Source organism: Chrysemys picta, chromosome 9 (assembly GCF_011386835.1).
Source record: "Chrysemys picta bellii isolate R12L10 chromosome 9, ASM1138683v2, whole genome shotgun sequence".
Classification (NCBI taxonomy): domain Eukaryota; kingdom Metazoa; phylum Chordata; order Testudines; family Emydidae; genus Chrysemys; species Chrysemys picta.
This window is the reverse complement of record NC_088799.1, coordinates 96,161,329-96,172,071: the sequence shown is the minus strand read 5'-3', so window position 1 is coordinate 96,172,071 and position 10,743 is coordinate 96,161,329.

The window sequence follows — 10,743 nt, the reverse complement described above, 5'->3', positions numbered from 1 at the left end:
TGTAAGTACTGTAACTATGCTAGGGCTTGTAGTATAAAAGCAGTCAGCACGTCAGGAATGAATGCTGATCACAAAAAAGAAGGCAGTTAAGTGTAGCAATAAGCAAGAACACATGATTTATATTACTGCAGGTGACACAGCCCTCAAGCGTATATTGTCAAATTTAACAGTTTTGACCGTAAGTTGCTTTGCAACTGGGACAACATATAAATGGTCAACCATTATGCTGTAGCACTTTGCAAACCTGGAACTATAAACACAAGCATCAGCTCTTAAATGCCCATTTAAATTACTTTTATAGAATCGAAATGCTGTGTGTGCCAATGAAGCAGATAAGAAGGTAATACCTTACATGGATGCTACATGGTAGTTGACTAGTGCAAGATAAAGAAAATCCATTGCAAAAGAAAAACACTTCCCCCAATTAGTAGAAAAATAGACATGCATCTGCTAAATTTTCTCATTAAAACTTTCTCTGATAAAAAGCAGAGCTAAAAGATAATAGCAACTTTTTAAAAACATACTGTGAGAGTCAAGAGACGCTGGGCCAAATACAGTGTTGGATTAATTCACTACAATAAACATTGGCATCGATAGGAAAGGTTTTCTCATGTGAGTAACTTCACTCACTTGCGTAAGTGTTTTGAAGTCTGGGGCCCTTTATCACTTCTATAAATTGCTGATTTTTGGAGGGTACAGTCCCAACTAATTGTTGATCTCTTGATCCATTTTTCTCCTCCTTGTGATTTCAGATCAACAATATTTTTCATGGGTTAAGTGCGAAAGTTGCACACTGATAATAAAATATCAAAGGCTCAAATCACATTAAATAGTGGCAGTAGTTTAAAAAACATAAGTGAACTGAACCTATTGTACTGACTAGCTCAGTATCAGATAAACCTGATTGTATACACGCATCTCTAAGATGGATATCAGTGAAAGTCTTGGTGGTAATAAGACCTAAAGGAAAGTTAATGGCTTACAGGTTGTTGTAATGAAACATAAAACCAGTGTCTCTATTGAGCCTCTGATTTTTGGTGTCTAGCAGAGAGAGGAATTTAAACTCCCAAGCTCGTCTCTTCAGGGTATTGCGCAAGTTTTCTTTGAATATGAGCACTGAGGTGTCCGACAGGGTGTGATCATTTTGTGAAAAGGGTTCACCCAGGGGTGACAGGGTGTTTTTGTGTTTTATCACCTTTCAGTGTGAGATAGTAGGGATTGTCTAATTTCAGCCACATAGCTGTTGTTGGGGCATTTGATGCACTGATCAGGTACACCACATGTTGTGATAGGCATGTGTGGTACCAAGGGATCTTGAAAGGTGTGTGTGGGGCGGGGGAGGGTATTGATTAGTGTAGCAGTGGAGAAATGGCTGCAGGTTTTGCACCTGCTGTTTTCGCTTCTGTGAAAGGTTAACCGGCTAATTTCCATCAGAGAACAAAAGAAAGTTTGGACTCAGTAGAGATACGAGAGAGAAAAGGGTAGGAAAGCTCCATGTCTATATTCTCCTATGGTTTACAGCAGGCGTCCTCAGGTTATGCACACTAGGCACAACTAGATTTAATTCACTGGGTAAATAAAATGGGGCCAAATAGTCCATCCATCAAAGATGCTAGAGCTGGATAGCAGGCCATTGGCCCTGAACTTCAGGCGGCTTTCGGCGGCGCGCCTGCGGGCGGTCCACTGGTCACGCGGATTCGGCGGCATGCCTGAGGGTGGTCCGCCGGTGCTGCGCCTTCAGCGTCCCTGCCGCCGAATTACCGCCGAAGCCACGGGACCAGCGGACCTCCCGCAGGCATGCCGCCAAAGGCAGCCTGATGGCCGCCCTCACAGCAACCAACAGGCCGCCCCACGCGGCTTGCCGTCCCGGGCACACGCTTGGTGCACTGGTGCCTGGAGCCACCCCTGAGAAGGATTGAATGGCCTAGTGGGGTCTGACAAGCACTGAAACTCTGAACCTTGTGAGTTCCTATGACCCTTGATTTGTATATATTTGGGTTCTCATGGAGCTGGCTTGCAGCAAGCACGCTTGGTATGATGACCCTGGTTTATAATCAATCATTGGACTTGGCCATGAATTCAGTCCATCTGCTTAGAAATGTGTGTGCTGGTGAGGGTGGCATTCTTTTTCTCCTCAGCTGCACAACCTCTTCAAAACATGCACGTGTAGCCAATTGTCTTTGTTAGATATGACAAAAAAGGCAGTGCCACCAACTTTGCGAGTCTCACCGTATTTGATGTTTCTCTTCAAGACCCAGCTGCTGGAGTTATGAGATTATGTGAGAGTCTCAGTTTTCATTTAAAAAAAAAGTTTCCAGCCCTCCTGTTTGCAGAGCAAAACTTGAACATGTGACCCCTGAAGGCTTAAAAACTAAAAGGCAAGTGAAAAGAACCCCAAATGTATCAGGTTTCATTATTTTAATCTCATGATTTTTAAACTAATCACGTGTTTTTGGGGGGCCTGACTTATAATTTAGGAAAGTTTGGGGTTCCCAGTACTGAAAAAAGATACAGCAACCTGTGACTTTCAGGTCCATACATGCCTCAAAAGAGCTTTCCTATGCCCATCTCTAAAGCAGAGAAATCAAGACCCACGTTCTTTCAGCCAGTCCCAAAAGAAAAGTTGATGATTTGCAGCTTTGTACAGCCAGCATAACTCCCTGGAGCATGGAGGTCACTTCCTCAGCCTCTGGTCTGCATTCCAGGTGCCCTCCACCACATACTGCAGTTCCTCCCTGTGCAAGGTCTCTCCAGGAACTCCTAGCCCTCCCTTCTGCTTTTCTCCACATACCCATGATTCCCTAGGTGGTGGAGTCTTCTTTCCTAACTCACAGGTTAGGCAATTTCTCCAGAGAGGGCAGGTCCCACTCCTTTTTCTCCAGCAAGCTGTTAGCGCCATCCCTGGCTTCGTCAATGATGCATCCTACCACACTGTGTGTAATGCACTGGGCTGTACTGGGGCCAGAATTACCCACCTAATGAATTATGAGTATATGCAGAGGAGGTGTGTGGGCTAGGGGCTGGGAGTTCTTTGAAGACCTTGCATGACAACAACTTGCAGACTGTGCTTGGTCACTTCTTGATACAAGCCTGGAAGAGGTTTGCTTTTGTGAGTAAGCACAAGATGCCTGTTTGCCCCCTCTTCATTTTTCTTGGTGTGTTTTTTTTCAACATTACTCCCTCTGAATATGCTCTACACAGGAATGGCAGGAGTTGATGGGGACTCGATGTAGGTCCCAAGATGGATTTTTGTGATTGTCACATCCAAAAAAATTCATCATCTCCCTCCAACAGCTGGACCCTGCCCTGGAGCATCTTCTGGCTTAAGGGATACAGCATACAGCCACTTCTGTTCACTGTGTAGCTTTTCCACTGCCTGCCAGCGGAAGTTATTACCCTTCCAATGAGTACATGACTGGACCCTATAAAAGTCTATGTGGTTGTTTCTGAAAGGACAGTTGATACTATTAGATCATACTTTCAAACACTCACAAGCTGAAAAGTCTGAAATAAAATAAGGAAATTAATCTGAAGTGGTTTAGGATGAATAACCACGGACTTTCCATAATAACCATAATTTAGAGATTGTACAAACAGAATAAAAGCAACAGTGAAGCAAACAAATGACCTCTGACAAATAAAACCTCATGCATTTCATATAACTTTTCTTAAACCCCACTAAACAGAAGGCTTTTTGTTAAAATGTGTTCTGCTAATGTAGTCTGTAGACTAAAAGAATGTGCAACTCTGGAAAAGACTGAATTATGGGATCTATTTGTAGTAGGAGTTGTTGCATGCAATAACTTAATGAACTGGAAGTATATTAGTTGCAAAAGAGAGAGCTAATGGAATGCGTTGTTTATGAAGACTTTATTTTACTCAAGTACTGGTGTTTAGGCTGTGTCCATTAGGTGTTTGTTATTTTATTAATACACATACCGCAAAGCTCATAACGGAATCTTAGCTCCACAAAACTACATCGCAGCTTCTAATGTAATGCACATTTTATTAGTCACTTCTGCAGTCTCCATGCTAAACCTATACAGTTTAGACTTTCTAGACAGATCCTCAGCGGGCGTAAATTGGCATAGCTCATTTGCTTTCATTAGAGCCAGGCCAGCTCAGCATCTGGCCCTTTCCCCTTTTGACACACAGTAATCAGCCTAGTGGGAAGTGAAATAAATGCACAGACATCCTGATTCAGCTTCATTCTCATGTCCATTTATTGCGCTATAGATAGGTTTTAAATGCAAAGAGACACACACATAAAAATCTTTCACTAGAAATGAAATCTTCCTGCACAGAATCCAGTCTACCGCTTCAGACAATCTAGGGATGGATCCTCAACTGGTTTAAATAAGAGTAGCTCCACGGACTGATGTAAAGCTGTGCTGATTAACACCTGCTACGGTTCTCAACCATTTATTTATTTGCATTGACTGAGTGGCTATCCCCATAGTAGATCCATCAAACTAGTAAATATCTGAATATCCAGAGTAAAAATAATAAAGTTGGTTTAAATGTATTGGAGTGCTACTCCCAATCTTAGAAAGAATTATTTCTCATAAAACACCCTTCCGTCAGGCAAGGTTGGGATTTAGCCTTAAACAAATACATAAAAGTTATGTTCAGATAAGAAATATTGACAAACAAATGACAGGAAAGTCAGAGCTCAAGTTGATCCACAGGAAACTAGACAAAATGGTCTTAGTTGGAACTGTACAAATTCCCTCTACCATGTATTTCTTCATGTAAATTACATTTTGAGATTAGGGTGATTGGTTTGTTGGCTTTAAATTTTATTTCATAGAGGAAAATAAAAAAAAGTGTGGTCTGTCTTGTGTGTCTGTTTTGCATTTGGACCGTTTGGAAAGGTTGAGCGTCACTAGTCTGCTGAGTAGATGGCCTGCTCCATGACAAACTACTGTATCTCTTTCAGGCGTCTGATTTGTGTTGCCCATTCCAAGTTTCGCCGCACTTAAAAACGACTTGCTTACAAAATCAGACCTAAAAATACAAAAGTGCCGCGGCACACTATTACTGAAAAATGAGTTACTTTCTCATTTTTACCATATAATTATAAAATAAAGCAATTGGAATATAAATATAATACTTACATGTCAGTGTATAGTATATAGAGCAGGATATGTCATTATCAGTATGAAATTTTAGTTTGTACCGACTTCACTCGTGCATTTTATGTAGTTTGTTCTTTTTGGAGGCTACAATACTAATGAAAGGGACAGGAAATCTTATACCAAGGGTCCCTCATCATTTTGATTTGTGCATTACCTGGGAAAATGACGCACCACCACTTTCTACTGAGCACAAAACAGTTACTTGCACGGATTTGATCATTTGTCGGTCAGCGGCCAAAGCCAACAGAAATCTCTGCGCTGGTCTCTATTGACGGTGGATCAGGATCCTAGTGCACAAACTGAAATTAGGTGAGAAATTACAAACAAATGTTGAAAGCAACATGAAAAGTCAAATGCACAAGCGAACTCTTCTCCTTAGAAGAGTAAACGTGTCTGACTGGCATTTATATGGCAGATAGACTCTCCAGAAGTTGACATTTGCAGCATTCCACTTGTTCAGGGATTAATATGATTAATTTCTTCAACACATAAGGCGCAAACACATTTTTTTTTTTGCTCATCCTACATATTCATTACCCAATATATTTTATGCATGGAAAAGGAACTCCCATTCTGGCTTTTTTTTTATAGAATGCTCTATGTCACTTGTATATCATAATAGCAGCAATTCTTATTTGCATAGACTCATTCGTTTCCAAATCCAAAGATTCTTGATAAATCTATATCTTAGGTACTTATAGATTCTCCATTACTGAGATCTTCACAATCTTTAGTGTATCGCATCTTTAATGTAATCAAAAATATCATGTGTCTGACAAAGTGGGTATTCACCCACAAAAGCTTATGCTCCAATATGTCTGTTAGTCTATAAGGTGCCACAGGACTCTTTGTCGCTTTTTACAAAAATATCAGTGTACAACATCCCACAGCATCTGTTTAAGGTTTTAGAAATGGAAAACTGAGTCACGGGGAGACTAAGTGGCTTGCCCAAGGTCACACAGGAAGGGTGTGGTAGAAGACAGGACTTGACCCCAGGTCTCCCACATTTTAGGCTACTGTCATCCTCTGGATTAGCCTCTCTATAGATTATAAACTCTGTAATTCCTCTCAAATCAATTGTAAATTATGTGGCATAGTCTCCAAATTTGCACACCTAAGAGTGTTTGTTTCTTTTTTGGTAACATGTAATAAGCTACTCTGGGTGCACAAACTGCACTAGCTCATTTGTACATACAAATACGGTTCTGATATTGCTTGCCTATGGCTATGTCTACACTACCACTTATGTTATTAGGTCACTCGGGTTTGAAAAAACACCCCTCTGAGCGACGTAAATTACACTGACAAATGCATTGGTGTGGACAGTGCTATGTCGGTGGGAAAGTTTCTCCACAGACATAGCTACTGTCACTCTTTGGGGGTGGTTTAATTATGTTAAAGGGAGAGATCTCTCCCATTAGCATAGAGCAGCTATGCGAGAGATCTTACAGCGGCACCGCTGCATTGGTACAGCTGTGCCGCTGTAAGATCTCTAGTGTAGCCATAACCTTACTTACGCAAGTAGTCCCCTTGACTTCAAGGAGTGAGCAGGATTTGGCCCAGTTTTCACACCAGAGTTCAGTCTATTTGAATGCAAAAACATGTCCCTCAAAAGTAAGTGTGCAAAAAGGTAGATGTCAACTTTTAGATATCTAAATCTGGAGACGTGATTGAAAATCTTTGGAACATTTAGACATATGCATACAAGGGACATTTCACTCACCACTGGAACACAGCCATTTCTGGAGTAAAATGAAGTAAGCTTTTTAAAGCGGTCATAACAACATCATAAAATATTCTAGGACAGAAGGTGAAGGGGGAATTTTCAGGAGGCAGAATGTAATTACCTAATTGGAATTTTGCCAGGATTCCAGAACTAACCCACCATTATTGTGAAAAAGAAGCCAAGGGATCTTTTATGTCTGATCTGAAATACAGCACTTGTAGTAACACAATTCACCCTAACACCCTGCTGGGATATCATTAAGCACTGGGTCAAAAGGAAGTGTATCACCTTCTGGATGCTGGCACCACTTCCTATGACATGTTAAGTTTCCTAAGGAGTCTCTCATCTATTACTTCCTAGAGAATATAAAATAATTGATTTTGTCTACAAGTATGTGCTAGAGAGAGGCAGGTCCCTGACCCTGACAATGTTCAGACTTAAGTAGAAAACATAGAGTGTTTATCTATATTAAGAGAAGAGTACAAGGTTGGGTCGGGGTTCACTAATGCATGTTAGTGGATCCTGACTTAACTACAACCTTTTCCCTAGTAAAGGCTCAGGTTCACCGCTTTTATTGTGATTTACTGGTCAAGATTGACCCTTGACCTCAACCAGATAAACTCACTTATTAGGGGATAACCTGCATTTATATTAGGACTAAGAACTATAGGCAAAAGGCAGGCAGAGGCAGGGAGAAGGGGTGTGGGATGTAATGTGAGATGTATTTATTTCGGGGGGGGGTATTTTCTCTTCTTGCCTATTTGCGTGTGTGTGTGTGTGTGTGTGTGTGAGAGAGAGAGAGAATATTGTATGCTGCAGGTCTATAGTATCCTGTTAGTGAAAGGGAAGTGAACCCCCCCCCCCCCCCGCCAAACCTCAAGGCAGCAGTCAGAAAAAAGTACTTGTACCCAAATTAATATCTAATTTGCGTGTGTGTCTGCCACTTCTGCTCATTGTACAAAATCACTTGAATTTCATAACTAACATCCTTCGGAATCAGAAGTTACATTTTTAGATAAGTGCACTTGATGTAACCCACCTCAACATGTGCAAATCCCAATTGTGCCACTGAGTAGCCAAATGCGGCAGTAGAGAATGTGCAGAGTGGAACTGTTCAATGCAGAGTGTTGGGTTCCAAATGCTGAGCTGGGAGGAACCTCAGCATAAGTGGAGTAGGTTGAGGCAATTCCCATGCCCTAGAACTATGGAAACAGCTAGTTAGTATGCACCACGCAACAATGTAGGCTGATCCCTTTGCTAATGAATACTGTGTGCAGCGTTCAGTGTGTGGTTTAGTTGAAATCTGTGCAGCCAGTCCATCTGTAAGAAAATATAGCTATGTTTGTGCATAGTCAAATATCGACGAGCTGTTCTCTAGCAGCCAGAGAGATATTAAAGAACTAGCTGCTTACGGATACAAAGTGATGTCGTTTACTACTCATTGAAAACATCCTGAGGATTGCAATGTCTGTCACCTGTTTATCACATGTAGAAGGCGCCTTTTGTGCCTTTGCCCGCAGAAGTGTGCAAGGATATTTTTGTACAGCACCTTGCACAATGGCACCCTGGTTCTTGATGGGGGCTCCAAGGCATTGCCACAATACAAGTGATAACTAATAAGGTAGAGACCCTAAGGAGAATTACTCCACCCCTCTTGCGTCCTTGTGCAGGGGTCCAGAATGGTTCCAGCACTTGCTATACTTGAGTACTGCTTCAAGCTCATAACACTGGCAGTATTAGCTTCCTTAAAAGATTACACCTTCTCTCCACGCTGCTCCATTTACAAGGGTTGCACTAGCTGCCTGTATAGCATGTGTCTCCTCACAGTCTCCATGAGGAATTCTGGCTTTGCCATCCAGAATCCCTCCAGTGTGTGTCCTACTGCAGCAAGGTCTGTATTCAGCCCCCGTAACGGGGGTCATAGGTTAAAGCCCTAAACATGTAACATAATGGAGACTATTGTGATGCTTGCACACAAATTCTAATGAAGCTTTTCGTCCTCCTCTCATGTGGACAAAAGAAGGCTATGCACCTCTCTTTTCTAAATGAGATTCCACTGTCCTTCCATATTTGATTGCACCAGTGACCTGACTTGCAATATAGCCCGATTTGTTTTTGAGTGACGGTAGAGGGGATTGCAATACAATCACTGATTTTTGCAGTGGGAAAAATACGGCAGTGTAGGAGTTGTACTGACTGGTGCAATATATATTTCCTCAGCTGTGTTGATGTTAACATCCCAGAAAAAATGGAGATCCTTGCACTTAGCTGTAATAGGACAGATTCTCATTCCTGCAAACAACCTGAGAAGGGCTGATGTTTACTGGGGAGGGATCCCCGCCCCCCAAGGCTAGTGCCCCCCATCCTGCCTTCATGGCAGAAATGTATTTGATTCTGCTGAATGCAGAGTTCTCCATACACAGAGGGTAGCAACTGGGGCAGGATTTGTCTCCATATATTAAGCGACTGTATGTTTCTGTGCCGACTTGTTAATTCCATAGGGCTCTCATCAGTAAAGACATCAGCATTTCTAACTAGCTATTCAAAAATGACCCAGAACACACAACCTTTACAAAAGAGCATTCGGGCACCGGCTGTCTATTTCTGAAGAGGCCAAAGGGTGTGGAGGGAAGAATTTGAATACACATGTGCATCAATACAGAGAGTGGAGTTTATATGGAGAAGGCCTAGGACTCCTTTCCCTCTATTCCCCTTGCTTGCTACCAGCCCTAATTTCAAACAACGTATTTCCCTTGTGTTACCGTGTTGTTTCCTTTAAATTGCAGGAGAAAATGTTCAGATTCTGTGCATCAAGACGTCTCATCTTCTCCCACCCTATCCCGCCACACACACATGCACCAGCACTAGTCCTTTGCTTTGATTATTCCCTTATTCAGTTACTGTTAACTACACAGTGAATTCCCTAGTGTTAACACAAGAGTCGTGTGAACTAATTTTTTTATTTTTGACATTAATTCAGATCAGAGCTGGAGTGGTTATGGTCAACCCAGTAAACATACGGGAGGCACAGAACCCGAGACAGGCTCTCCTTGCCATTTGGCTTCTTAAGGAGCCCTGACCTTAACGAACACACTTGATGATCCTACATGATATCTTGGCTGCCTATTGGGCTAATCCGTTGGGATGGTATTCTGCCTGTTCACAAGATAATATGCTACTTTCAGGAGTCTGTAGATGCCAACCAAGCAAGGACGGGTTTACATTAGCAGTGTGCATGGAACTATGAGTATAGCATTTCTATTGTATTGGTTACCCAGACAGAGGGTGGTAGCTTTCTCTTTATCAGGGGTCCCCAACACGGTGCCCGCGGGTGTCGTGGCACCCACCGGGGCGTCTAAGTGCGCCCGCGTACTGGCCAGCGGATGAGCATCCGCTGAAATGCCGCTGAGAAGCGGCGTCATCCAGACACGTTGCCGCCGAAATGCCGCCGATTTTCGGCCGCATTTCGGCGGCGATGCCTCTGGATGACGCTGCTTGTTGGCGGCATTTCAGCGGCGACACCTATTGACATTGCTGCTTGTCAGCAGCATTTTGGCGGATGCTCGTCCGTCGCCACAGTCCTCCGTGGCTCGCCGTCTGGCGCCCGCCAGATGAAAAAGGTTGGGGACCACTGCTCGTTATCTAGGCTCTTCATTATGAGGCTATCCCTGACATACAACTTCTGTATCTTGTCTTTCAACATCATCAAAATCTATTATACATTTCAGGCCAGATTTTCTCTTTGACTTGATTGGGACCTTTGGGAGTTACCATAATGATAATGATAAATAACAACACACATCTCACTAGCTACAATATGAACGACTCGGGTTGGGATTTACAAAGGCACTGTCCAGCTCCCATTAAAATTCCCCTATG